The following is a 10,283-nucleotide window of genomic DNA, read 5'->3' on the forward strand; positions in this document are numbered from 1 at the left end:
CTGAATGTTTGTGTTTCTTCAAAATTCATACATTGAAATTCTAACCCCTCAAGTTATGGTATTAGGAGATGGTGCCTTTGGGAAGTGATTAGGTCATGAGGGTGGAGCCCTAATGAATGGGGTTGGTGCCCAAATAAAAGAGGCTGGGAGAGCTGACTTAGCCCATCCACTGTGTGAGGACACAGGGAGAAGGCACCATCTAGGAATCTGGTAACAGGCCCTGACCAGACACTAAATCTGCCAGCTTCTTGCTCTTGGACTTCCCAGTCCCCAGAACTGTGAAAAATGAATTTTTGTTGTTTATAAGCAACCAGCATATGGCATTTTGTAATAGCAGCTCAAATGGACTAAGATGTGAGTTTTTGGTTGTTTTTTCATTTGTTCGTTTTTAGAGACAGGGTCTCACTCTGTAACTCAGGCTGGAGTGCAGTGGCATGATCGTAGCTCACTGCAGCCTCCAACTCCTGGGGTCAAGTGATCCTCTCACCTCAGTCTCCCAGGTATCTGGAACTGCAGGCAAGTGCTACCATGCCTGGCAGTTTCCTTTATTTTCTCTAGAGATAGGGTCTCGCCGTAATGCCTAGGCTGGTTTCTAAATCCTGGTCTCAAGCAATCTTCCCACTTTGGCCTACCAAAGTATTGGGATTACAGGTGTGAACCATCGTGCTGAGCCCTATAAAAGATTTTTTTTCCCCCATTTATATCCTGCCCTTGAGAGAAACCTCTTGCTTACTCTTGCATTTGTCTCAACCTGGATTCCTTTCTTTCTTACCATAAGCCTTGGTTTAAATGGCATCTTCACGTCTAGTCTTTCTCTTGAGGGTTCCCAAACCCAACAATCATACCAAAACATGGATTGTCATTGTTTCCATTATTGTTTTTTTATAATGTTTATTTTGACTTTTACTGCTAAGCACTTTACATTCACTGCTCTACAATTTTGACGTCTATATCACCCAGGGTTCAACCAGGAATGCACAACTAGCAGGAGATGATACATATATAGATATATATAGAGATATAGATTTATTACAAGGTAGGCTTACACAATTGTGGGAATGGATAAACAAATCCAAAATCCACAGGGCAGGCCATCAGGAACTCTCCTGCCCAGGGTGAAGCTCCTGTCCACAAGCGGTTGCCTCCCCCTTCAGGGAAATCTCAGCCCTGGTTTTAAGGCCTTTCAACTGATTGAATCAGACCCACCCAGACTATTTAGAATGCTCTCCCTTATTTAAAGTCAACTAATTCTGGATGAACTCACATTTACAAAGTACCATTTCCATAACGCCTAGGTTAAATAGCTGGAACTATGGCTTAACTAAGTTAACATATCCCAAAAAACCTATCACAAATATATTCTAAATATTTCACATAGTGTAAATATAATCCTAAATATTTTAGCCAGGACACTCTTTTGAGGTTCTATGATTGTACCTTTTTTGTAGATGAGGAAATTCAAACTCAGGAGAAGAAGAAAACTTCTCCAATGTTTTGCAGCTAGTAAATGGAGGTGAGGTTTAACCTAGATAATCAGACTCCTGAACTAACCAGCTGAGCCAATTTGCCCTGCTGCCTCCTCGAAGAAGAATATGATTAAGTGCCTTAAAAGCTACAGATCAGCTGTACTCGCTTTTGTATTCTAAGCACCTAGCCTGGCATATATTAGGGACCCAATTATTGAATTAGCTGGTTAATGTATAAGATTTTAAATGTTCTGTGTTTCCTCAAGGGAAGATCAATGAAATCCATTTAGTGACTTCTTCAAACTGAAAATACCTAAAAACAATTTTCTTAATTTCTATTTAAATGTTCTTTGGTTATCTAAAAAAATTAAGCAGTTATTTAGTTTAGAGCTAAAGATATTAAGTAAAATAGCTCAAGCTAGGTTTTTTTTCCCTAAATTGCACCATTTTCCAGAATGTAGCTTTATACCTTATCATAATATAAAGCCAAATTTGAGGAAGTTCAATTTGAGGAAGTTTTATCAATAAAACTTCTCCGCTCGCTCTGGTTGTTCACATAACCTCATTCTTCTCGAATGCAAGACAAGAACCTGGGACATGCTGAACAGTGGGCAGAAAGGGACTGTGACAGTATAGCCGTCTTGCCCTCTGCCGGTGCTGGGCAGCTGCCCCACGCAACAGCAAGTTGTGGCAGGGCCAACCCAGAAGCTACGGGCTGGAGCAGGGGTGGGAGCAAACATGCGGTAACACCCTCTTTGGGGTTCTGCAGTTGCTGATGTCTCTGAAGTTTTCAGGCACCACCACCTTCCCCTCATCCAGAAGCCCGTGCCCAAGGCAGAATCAGGTCATCGCATGCAGGGCCTAGCCGAAGCCTGTGTGTGGACCCTGCTGTGAGCACAGGATCTGAACCGGTAGTGTGAGCCAAGCACAGCTTGCTGTGCCAAGTGGGCGGAGCAAGGCCACTGGGCATGAGTGAAACTTGAGCAGAGGCCCTGCCGGTCATGGAGGTCTCTTGTCGAAGTGCCTCAAAAACATCCTGTGTCAGTAGCAAGCACTCCAAAAAAGTCTTGATTTGTAGTGATTGTCAGTTTTCATGGCATGAATACTCCCTCAATCACCAAATTCAAGATATGCAAGCAACGTGACAGAACACAGTTTGGGAAATGATAATAATTGGCTCTTGCGATTTGGTTTCAGTGCACCCCTGAAGGCTATTTCTATGCCTTGAAGCTTTTATCTGATTAACATGCATGAAAAATTTTGTAACCCTTGGCCATTTTTCCAATCTTGTGCTGACCAAGACATAGAAATTGAACCATGGAGATATGTTTTTAATACTTAGGAATATATCTTTATACATTGGAGAAAAAATTGTAGGAAAAATAGCTATACTGGACAACATGTTCTGTTGCAACTGATGGCTCTTAAAGCCATTCATTTAACACATAGCTAATATAATTATGAAGGACTGAAAACATTTTCCTTAAGGTCAGGAACAAGACAAGGATGCCTCCTTCCATTCAACATTGTGCTGGACGTTATGGCCAAAACAATTAGACAAGGAGAAGGAATAGAAGGCATTCAAATTAAAAAGGAAGAAGTATAATTATCTTTATTTGCATGTGACATGATCTTATATATAGAAAATCATATATAATCCACAAAAAACTGTTAGAGCTAATGAGTAAACTCAGCAACATTGGAGGACACAGAATCAATACTTTTTATTTTTGTACATTAGTGATTAACAATCAGAAAATAAAATTAAAAAGCAATATCATCAAAAAGAATAAAATACTTAGAGAACCAATTTAACAAAGGAAATTAAAGGGCAAAACTTGTACACAGAAAACTATAAAAAATTGCTGAAAGACCTAAACAAGTGAAAAGTCATCTTGTGTTTGTGGACTGGAAGATTTAAAATTGTTAAGATTGCAATATTATCCAACATGATCTACAGAATCAGTGCAATAGTTAGCAAACATCCTAACAACTTTTTTCTCAGTAATGGGAAAGCTGATTCTAAAATTTATTTATTAATTATTTATTATTAATTATTTATTTATTTAGGAACTTCAAGGGACCCTAAATAGTTAAACCAATCAGGAAAAATGAAAACAAAGTTGGAGGAGTCACAATTTCAGATTTCAAAACTTACCACAATGCTAAAGTAATGAAAACAATATATTACCACCATAAAAAACAGACATATATATCAACTGAATAGAATTAAAATAGTTGGGCAGGGAAACAGCCAAACTATGTCAGTGGTATCTGCACTCTTGTTGAAAATCAATCTACCATACTGTATGGAATGGTAGATTACCATATGGAAATCAATCTACCATACTGTATTAAATGGTAGATTACCATATGGAAATCAATCTACCATACCATCTGGAAATAAATCCATACTTGTATGGTAGATTGACTTTCAACAAGAGTGCCAAGACCTCCAGAAGTAAATCCATACTTGTACAGTAGATTGATTTTCAACAAGAGTGCTAAGACCACTGATATGGTTTGACTGTGTCCCCAGCCAAATTTTATCTTGAATTGCAGATCCATAATCCCCATGTGTCATGGGAGGGATCCAGTGTGAGGTAATTGAATCACGGGGCCAGGTTTTTCCTATGCTGCTCCTATGATAGCGAATAAGTCCCATGAAACCTGATGGTATATATATACATATATATGTGTATATATATATTTCTTTTTTTTTTTAGATGGAATCTTGCTCTGTTGCCCAGGCTGGAGTGCAGTGGTGCGATCTCAGCTTACTGCAACCTCCACATCCCAGGTTCAAGTGAGTCTCCTGCCTCAGCTTCTCAAGTAGCTGGGATTATAGGTACGCACCACCAAGCCTGGCTAATTTTGTATTTTTAGTAGAGATGAGGTTTCACCATGTTGGCCAGGCTGGTCTTGAACTCCTGACCTCAGGTGATCTGCCCTCCTCAGCCTCCCAAAGTGTTGGAATTATAGGCATGAGCCACCGTGGCCAGCCTGAGATCTGATGGTTTTATAAAGGGCAGTTCCCCTGCACATACTCTCTTGCTCGCCATCATGTAAGACGTGCCTTTGCTCCTCCCTTGCCTTCTGCCATGATTGTGAGTTCTTCCCAGCCATACGGAACTGTAAGTCCACTAAACTGCTTTTTCTTCTTAAATTACCCAATCTTTGATATTTCTTCATAGCAGTATGAGAATGGACTAATACAACCACTTACTGAAAATGGAATAATTTCCTTCATAAATGGTGCTAGGACACACTGGATAGCCTCATGCAAAACATTGAAGTCAAACTCCTTCCTCCCACCATATACAAAAATCAACTCAAAAGTGATCAGAGACCCAAAATGAAGGAGTTAAACTACATAACTCATACAGGAAAACATGAGTTTTCATTTGGCAATAAATGCTTAGATACAATACCAAAATCACAAGCAAAAACAACAAAATTGAACTTTAGCATTGTGGTAAGTTTTGAAATCTGAAATTGTGACTCCTCCAACTTTGTTTTCATTTTTCCTGATTGGTTTAACTATTTAGGGTCCCTTGAAGTTCCTAAATAAATAAATAATTAATAATAAATAATTAATAAATAAATTTTAGAATCAGCTTTCCCATTACTGAGAAAAAAGTTGTTAGGATGTTTGCTAACTATTGCACTGATTCTGTAGATCATGTTGGATAATATTGCAATCTTAACAATTTTAAATCTTCCAGTCCACAAACACAAGATGACTTTTCACTTGTTTAGGTCTTTCAGCAATTTTTTATAGTTTTCTGTGTACAAGTTTTGCCCTTTAATTTCCTTTGTTAAATTGGTTCTCTAAGTATTTTATTCTTTTTGATGATATTGCTTTTTAATTTTATTTTCTGATTGTTAATCACTAATGTACAAAAATAAAAAGTATTGATTCTGTGTCCTCCAATGTTGCTGAGTTTACTCATTAGCTCTAACAGTTTTTTGTGGATTATATATGATTTTCTATATATAAGATCATGTCACATGCAAATAAAGATAATTATACTTCTTCCTTTTTAATTTGAATGCCTTCTATTCCTTCTCCTTGTCTAATTGTTTTGGCCATAACGTCCAGCACAATGTTGAATGGAAGGAGGCATCCTTGTCTTGTTCCTGACCTTAAGGAAAATGTTTTCAGTCCTTCATAATTATATTAGCTATGTGTTAAATGAATGGCTTTAAGAGCCATCAGTTGCAACAGAACATGTTGTCCAGTATAGCTATTTTTCCTACAATTTTTTCTCCAATGTATAAAGATATATTCCTAAGTATTAAAAACATATCTCCATGGTTCAATTTCTATGTCTTGGTCAGCACAAGATTGGAAAAATGGCCAAGGGTTACAAAATTTTTCATGCATGTTAATCAGATAAAAGCTTCAAGGCATAGAAATAGCCTTCAGGGGTGCACTGAAACCAAATCGCAAGAGCCAATTATTATCATTTCCCAAACTGTGTTCTGTCACGTTGCTTGCATATCTTGAATTTGGTGATTGAGGGAGTATTCATGCCATGAAAACTGACAATCACTACAAATCAAGACTTTTTTGGAGTGCTTGCTACTGACACAGGATGTTTTTGAGGCACTTCGACAAGAGACCTCCATGACCGGCAGGGCCTCTGCTCAAGTTTCACTCATGCCCAGTGGCCTTGCTCCGCCCACTTGGCACAGCAAGCTGTGCTTGGCTCACACTACCGGTTCAGATCCTGTGCTCACAGCAGGGTCCACACACAGGCTTCGGCTAGGCCCTGCATGCGATGACCTGATTCTGCCTTGGGCACGGGCTTCTGGATGAGGGGAAGGTGGTGGTGCCTGAAAACTTCAGAGACATCAGCAACTGCAGAACCCCAAAGAGGGTGTTACCGCATGTTTGCTCCCACCCCTGCTCCAGCCCGTAGCTTCTGGGTTGGCCCTGCCACAACTTGCTGTTGCGTGGGGCAGCTGCCCAGCACCGGCAGAGGGCAAGACGGCTATACTGTCACAGTCCCTTTCTGCCCACTGTTCAGCATGTCCCAGGTTCTTGTCTTGCATTCGAGAAGAATGAGGTTATGTGAACAACCAGAGCGAGCGGAGAAGTTTTATTGAGCAACAGAACAGCTCTCAGCAAAGAGCGGACATGAAGTGGGTAGCCCCTACCCAAAGGCAGGTAGTCCCAACCTGTGGCTGAGTCCGGGGTTTATATGGGATAGTGGAGCGACTGCTGATTGGTCCATGGGAAGCCTGGAAAAAGCACCATTCAATTGGCCAAAAAGCATTGAGGAAGTCCTTACTCTGGTAGGGGACTTTACCTGGAACTGGCAGCTTGATTTTCAGATTTCAGGCTGTCTTTGGCTTGGATGCCAGGTTTCACCGGGACTCGCCCCTATCTGCCTAGGAATTTGTCTGCCTCCTGTCACTGTCATTAGCAGCACGCCCTTGGGCCTGCTCCAAACTCTGATGTTCACTGTTTGGTAAACTCATGCCAAATATTACCCTGCATCATTTGCTCTTAATAATGTGAAATGCTGTGGCTGATGTTACAGAGCTGTGGTAAGGAGCCGTGGTGTAGCGGGATGTTTAACATAGCAGGAGGCTGAGAATGTGTCTACAAGGTCAATATGTTCTGTCTTATAGCTCATCTTTGTTTCACTTTATCCATATTAATTTATCTCTATTGGCTCTGTGTGTTTCATTGTTTTGGGAACTTATGTTGGAATCTCACATCACTTAATAATTAGACAGTTCTACCAACAGTAATTATAGATTCTCTTTTTAGGTCTCACAAATCTGAAAAGACAGGCTGTTACAGGGAAAATATCATAAAAGAAGGTATGGAAAAATTGTTCTTCAATTAAATTACTGAAAGTGGAACTCCTTTCTCAGAAGTAAGGGCTAGTAAGGACTGTGCAATTTTTGTTACTATCTTAAGCTAATTATAAGCTGTGCACTAACCTTATATGTTGTATATATCCAAACTAACTATATTGTTTGCTCGAAATGGTATCCTGGGAAATTCAGAGACAAGGCCAATGACATCTTAGCTCAGATAATACATTTCTTTTCTTAAATATCTTGACTTCAGAGATGGTCAATTCCTATTCTATTCCAGGCTGGTAGACTTGCTTTCTATTAATCCGAATCATTTTAATGTGGAAAGACAGGTCCCTTATACTGTTACCAACCAATGAACAGGCCTCAAACTCCTCATCCTTGGCCACAGCACTTAATCTTTATCTAATGTGAGCATATATAATTGGATTCATTATTATCTGAAGAGCAATAGACACTGAATTTTTAACTATTCAATCACACCATCAGCCCACTGAATTAGCTCTACTTTTTCTGACTTCCTCTACATTTTCTGGGTAGTAAGCTATTATTTTCAATATTTGGCATAGTTTAATACATATGGTGCTGCTGCTTATAGAAAATAGGGCAAAGTTTGAATTTACCTCAAGGTAGAATGTAATTTAAAATTACTAGATTGTTTTCTAAATATCTAATCTATGCCATGGTGGGGTTTTGAAATAATTACTAACTCCAATAAACACTGAGACAGAAACCAAAATTACTACAGCATCTATTTTTACAGCGTTGCCAGAAATAACCATTTCAGGTCTGGGGTCAATGAGCACAACACATTTTTTAACATAGTAGGAACTTATTTATAGATCTATGTTTGTCTGCTTCCCAGTATACAGGGCAGCATTTCTCTTTGGACTGAACTTATCTATATGTTACTGTAGTAAAAAGCAAAGCAAACCACTCGGTGTGCAAACCCCAAAGAAAAAAACGTCCTCCAGCATTCCTGTGGTTTACCACTAGAGGAACTAAAGAGTCAGTCATCCAAGATATGTGGCCAAGAGGCACCTAGAAGATATAGGGTGACATAAATCATGTAGAATTTGCCAAATAATTCTGTAAATGGGCTAAAAGCATATGATGCTCTTGAAATAAAATCCTTACCAACTCTATGTCCCAAAATAAATTTTTCTTTTCTCATGCTTTTTTTTCCTATATAGCCCATGCACATGAAGGCTTAATTTCCTTCCAGCATTTTAACAGAATTTCCAAACATTTATCTTTTTAAATGTCTATATCCTTTTAAGTAGCAAAAGAAAGAGTCACTAAGTATGCTGAGGGAAAATTCAATTCATTACAAATTATCTAGAAGCTGTACGCACCATTCCAGCTATGAGGAATCAGTCCTACTCAGGGAACTAATGAGCCCTAGATTCTCCATTAAATTGGTGCCTGTCATTTAAAATGATCCACAGATGGATATGTACCTGCATGTGGTGTGAATTATTTACATGTAAATAGTACATATACCCAGTTTTCTTTTAAAAAATGAATTTATTTGCTATAGACTTTAAAATCTGTCTTTTTTACTTGTACTGTTTTATAATTTATTAGAGCTTGAATTTAAAGCTATTTCTTCAGTCACCAAGTGACAATAATATACAAATCTTTGAAATGATATGCAATGCAAAAACAAGTCATGTTTTTAATTAAATCATATCTGTGCTTCTTTAACCTAGCTTATATCTGTCTCCAAATAGCAAGAGAACTTCAACACCCCTCCCCACCTCCAGAAGAAAATTAACATACTTAATTGTTTTTCCATTTTCCCTTTTCATTGCTGATGTCCAGCTTCCATCATGGCTATTACAGCTACTGAGCATAATCATATGACAGGATATGTAGACTCCTGATGGCTCAGGTGAAAACAAACACATAAATAGAGAAATATGCTGAAATCCTTGCGGGCAAGGAAGGCGAGGCCTGGCAGAGAAGGCAAGCTCCCTCTAGAGGAAAACTTGGATGAGCGAGCACACTGATAGTAAGAACACAGTCCCAAAACTCAGGGAGATTTAGACATCTCAAGAATGCTTTTGTTTTTGTTTTCCATTGCACACTATTTTAAAAATACATGCAATTCATTCTAATCACCATATTTAAATAACAACATAAGAATGCCTACAAATACAGAGGGGAGATGCTGGACAGTGTTTCCTCCAGAAAAGTGGAGAGGCAGAGGGAGAGGGAGAGAGGGGGTGAGGGGGGAGAGACAGAGAGAGAGAGAGAACGCCTGCACAGTGGCGATTTCAATCACATCCTTCCATTTATGGGCATTGCCACATGATTAAACCTCAATAAATATAGTGCACCCACCCAAATTTCCAGGCAAATATTGATTTTTTTTTGTATTTGATAATTCCCACAAAATGTGAAAACCTAAAAATGAGAGTCAATAGAAATATTTAACATAATGCCTCTAATGAGATAATCCATGAAAAACTTTATAATCAAAATGTACAGGGGAATTTCTCTCAAAGTTTCACATTCAGCTGACACGAATTTTAAGGTCATCATTGCTTTAATTTTAAAATTTTAAAATTTTCTAATTTTTCTTTGAGAGTTGAGAGTGGTAGGCTGGTGTCAATACCAAAACAAGTTTAATAAATTAATGAGTCTGTCCTACATAAAACTTTGAAGGAAATAAAGTTGCATTGTGCACCCTGCTTTGGGAAATTTGTTTTTTACATCTATATATATATATATATTTTTTTTTGAGACAGAATCTTGACCTGCCACCTAGGCTGGAGTGCAATGGCACAATCTCAGCTCACCACAACTTCTGCCTCCTGGGTTCAAGTGATTCTTATGTCTTAGCCTCCTGAGTAGCTGGATTACAGACATGCACCACCACACCTGGCCAATTTTTGTATTTTAGTAGAGACAGGGTTTCGTCATGTTGGTCAGGATGGTCTTGAACTCCTGGCCTTACATGATCTACCCACCTCAGCT

At 38.8% G+C, this 10,283-nt stretch overlaps 1 protein-coding gene across 1 annotated transcript in view; it reads right to left on the reverse strand.

The window, feature by feature from the left end:
• Positions 1–10,065, reverse strand: part of LOC116549681 — a 173,709-nt gene extending 163,644 nt beyond the window's left edge. Inside the window, exon 1 of the transcript XR_004268001.1 lies at positions 9,084–10,065. The gene's annotated coding sequence lies outside the window, so the exon portion shown is untranslated. The remainder of the gene's footprint in view (positions 1–9,083) is intronic.
• Between the last annotated feature and the right edge of the window lie 218 nt (positions 10,066–10,283).

This window comes from Sapajus apella, unplaced genomic scaffold (assembly GCF_009761245.1).
Source record: "Sapajus apella isolate SASKATOON/1434 unplaced genomic scaffold, GSC_monkey_1.0 scaffold6, whole genome shotgun sequence".
Lineage (NCBI taxonomy): Eukaryota > Metazoa > Chordata > Mammalia > Primates > Cebidae > Sapajus > Sapajus apella.